Source organism: Medicago sativa, chromosome 1 (genome assembly GCF_051527215.1).
Source record: "Medicago sativa cultivar Bolivia chromosome 1, Bolivia_mono, whole genome shotgun sequence".
Taxonomy (NCBI): Eukaryota; Viridiplantae; Streptophyta; class Magnoliopsida; order Fabales; family Fabaceae; genus Medicago; species Medicago sativa.
In genome coordinates this window covers 24831050-24835104 of record NC_140749.1, presented here as the reverse complement: position 1 = coordinate 24835104, position 4055 = coordinate 24831050, and the positions used below count along the sequence as shown (strand labels likewise).

Genomic DNA, 4055 nt, shown 5'->3' with positions numbered 1-4055 from the left:
TTTAATATTTAGGAACAAAGAATTGTATTTGTTGCGAGGCTTTTTCTTTTACCTATTTATCTTCTCCCTCCTTAAAAAGGAGTTTGAGATCCTCCAAAGTTAGACTTTTGTCTTTTTTAGGTAAAAGACTTATTAGATCAATTAAATCGTCTATTTTCATGCAGAGTTTTTCATCTAACCCTTTTTGATTATCTTCTAAGCTAGATAATCTTTCGTCGAGTTTTTCTTTAAACTCCTTTTTATCTATCCAATATTCTGTTGAAGTTTCTATAAAAGAAACTATTTTCTCTAGTCGTTCTTGCAAAACAACTATTTTTTCATAAATATCTTGTATTTTTTCACTTAATCCTTTATTAGCCATTAGTTAGTTTTTGTAACTTTTGACTTAAAAGATTTGCTAAGTTTTCATATTCCCAGTATGTAAAATAATTGTCTTCAATTATTAAAAACCAGAATGATGTCTCTCTTAACCAATTAATCTGGTTTTTTACCTTAGTTATTTCATTGTAATCAGGATCTAGATGGTTGTGGTATTATTTTTCCAAATGGATTTATAAGACCATCCATTTTTATCTAGCTAATTTTTTAAGTCCTTCTTTTAAAAGCTCATGTTTTTCTACATATTCTTTAAACAGAAAATAATTAAAATCTTCTCTTAAATAATACAAAGATGTTTCTTTGCACCATTTAATTTGTGATTTTACTATTGTAATTTCTTGATAATTTGGGTTTAGAATAAAAGGTTGGCGAGTAATTCTTCCTTTTGGATTTTTAATATACCAATATTTTTTTTTTATATTTTTAATTTAGACTTTCTAAGCCGGTTTTTGTCCAACTGATTTAAAATTTTTGACTTTTTTGAAAAAGTCATTTGGATGACTGCACCGTAGAACTTACCTTTATGTTAATGGTGGTAATTGCTTTATTGAGAAAAAAAATTGGTTTTATTTTTTATTGGATGAATGAATGATGCATAAAGTATTAAATACCCGGAGTTTTAGTTTAATCATCAACGAATGCGTGGTAATGATAAAAACATTGATGGTTGCAAAGTCAAGGTACATGTTTATAACATTTTCTAGAATGTTTACATGAAGTTGGAACTTATACTTTATGAAAAAACACTTCATTCATTGCTCCTCAATGACATGTTTAATTTTGAATCATTTGAAACTAGTCAGAACGTGAGGTAGCTTCACAAATTTTACTATATGCATAGAGACCGACAATTTTGTGTTTTAACTCGGTAATTTCATACGGAATCTTGATGTTTGTTATGTTTAAGAGAATAGATATGATCAAGGCAATTTGTTTCAAATTAAGCTTAAACACTTGACGAAAAACAACTTGAATTATGCTCTTTACCCAAACAGTATTGCTCATTCCCAAAGTAAAAGACCAAACTGCCCCTACGCATTTTAAGTTACGCTAGTACAAATATTAACGCATGTTAACATGCGCTACGTAGGTTAACATGCGTTAGTGTTATTTGTTGAAAAGCACTGCGCATGTTAACATACGTTGGTGTTATAAGTAAAAAAAATAACGCATGTTAACATGCGTTAGTGTAATGGAGTGCGTGAGTTAACTCACGTTGCCATTTGCACTGGCGTGAGTTAACTCACGTTCATAACAGAAACTGCATGCATGCATGCAGTAACAGAACAGACTTTTGTAAAGTCTAGAAAGACCTGTAATCACGCCACATTCATAACTTAACCAAATTACGCCAATTTAAGAAGTTTATCCGATAATACGACATAATTGATCAAAATTAATTAAAAACATTGTTTTTCTCACAATCACATAATCACACATAAACGATCCAAACGGTCCAAATTTTACAAATACGCCGGTAATGACCCGTAATAATTTAAACACACTTAATGACACGTAAACGATCCAAAATAATTCTTTTCATATATTTATATAATATTAGTTACATATTGGCCATAAATATCAAAATTACACAATAGGCCACCAAAAAATATGTCGAGGTGTAATACCACCAAAAAATAGGACGAACACCCACCGACCCAAAAGTGTCATAACCTATCTAACTAGACTAGTGATAGTGCATAATCTCCATCTTCATCCATGACTTCGTTCTCTTGCTTTGGCTTTTCCGGGGTGTCCAAAGTAATAGGATTGTGCTCATTTGTTGGTTTCTTTGGCGGCTTCGACTCCTTTGACATGAGCTCATCGAAGACGGCGTTTCTATCCAAAAACTGAAAAAGCCATTGCTTCGCTTCACCAATCTTGTGAGTCATCCACTCCTTAGGAGGAGGTGGCATTGACTTTACAATCCGTGATGCACCTAGATCTCACATTCTTCTCAATATGAAAATAGCAAAGCACATGGTCCGTTTTAGGGAGAACTTCGGCAAAGGCTTTGATCAAAGCGAGGTCCCTATCGGTGACAATCACCTTAGGCATGTTGTGTTTTGAGGTCAAAAGACCAACCAACATCTCAAGTGTCCATATGAAGTTATTCTCTCTTTCAAAGGAAAGAAAGGCAAACGCAACCGAATAGGTCAATTTGGTAGAGGTGACACCAACAATCTCAAATAATGGCATTCGGTATATATTGGTTTTGTAGGTGGAGTCCATGACCACAACGGTGGGAAAAGTGTTGAGCATATCAATTGAATCCGGATGAGCAAATAATAAATCTTCAAGAGTGGTTTCCTCGCTGTTTGCTCTTGTGAAATAGACATACCGATGCTTCTCCAACTTTGTAATCAAGTATTGCAACTCGGTCTTGTCCTCCCTTTGCCCCTTGCGCCATCTAGTTCGTGCATTATACACTTGCTTGATGCCTGTCACACTTTCTTTGTTTCTTTCCTTCAAATCCGTGAGAATATTCCTAGGCTTTGCCAAGCTCTTTGTCATGTCGATAACTCTTTGCTTCTCCTCCCCTTTTATTCGACCCGCAAGAAGGTGACCGGATAAGTTTGGCGCCAATTCATGGTTGTAAACTCCACAAAGCATTGCAATCCACCATTCTTGTGTTTTTTTTCAAAGAAGCATTTCAACCTAAACGGACAATTGCACTTCCTTGATCCCGTGCCTTCAAGCTTCGGTTTCTTCCTCGTCTTAGGTGGCTTGTATTCACCACTCCTCTCACATTGCATCGTCATGTATGGCGCTATTGTACTAGATTTATCTATAGAAATAGTAAATCCCGCCCTAGCCGCTTGTCGACGAACCCAACCATGCAATTCTTCTCGATCTTTCCATCTCTCGTTTGTTGTAAAAAATGAACCGGTGTTTTCTTCAATAACACGAACACCGGTAGGTACCGGTTTAGGCTTCTCTTCAAAGTTACCGGTAGGTACCGGGTTTGCTTGATTGTGAAGTATGTGAGCTTCAACTTGAAAAGGAATTTTCACTTTAAACTTCACATCAATGGGTGGTTTGCCTACGCTGGAAGCTTCACCGGAAGCTTTGTTTTTGCCCGGTTTGGGCTCAATGCCATCCTCTGCCACATGTTCCACCATGCCACTCAATGTCTACTCAATAAAAAAAAATACAAAGAAAAAATAAATAAATGACTTGTGCGGCAAGCAAAGCAAGTAAAAAAAAGTGGCGCAAAATTTCAAAATCTGGGCAACAGACTGGGCAACACACTAGCGTGAGTTAACTTGCGCTAGTGTTATCTTCCTACGCAAGTTAACTTGCGCACACCTCACAACTTGCGTGAGTTAACTCACGCTCAGCCCTAGCACCTACTGACAAAAATGACATGTCAGGCAGAAAAACCTGGAAAATAGGATGAGTTTTGGTGATACATTACCTGTTTTTTGATGCTTGATGAGCGTAGAAACTTGCTTCCTGACGATTTGCAATGATTTGGAGTTGAGATTATGACCCAAAAATTCGCACTTTTTGGGTTTTTGGAGGTGGATGGAAAGAAAAAATGGTGTTTTGGGCTTGCATGCTGAGTTTTGAACTAAAAACTGCACTTAGCGTGACTTAACTCACGCTGCGTGACTTAACTCACGTAGCGCATGTTAAGTTGCGTAGGGATAATCTGATCTTTTACTTTGGGAATG

The 4055-nt window shown here is 36.2% G+C and overlaps 1 pseudogene; it reads right to left on the bottom strand.

Annotated features, from left to right (window-relative positions):
* Positions 1-2800: 2800 nt before the first annotated feature.
* On the bottom strand, positions 2801-3662 carry LOC146953852 (uncharacterized; annotated as a pseudogene).
* Between the last annotated feature and the right edge of the window lie 393 nt (positions 3663-4055).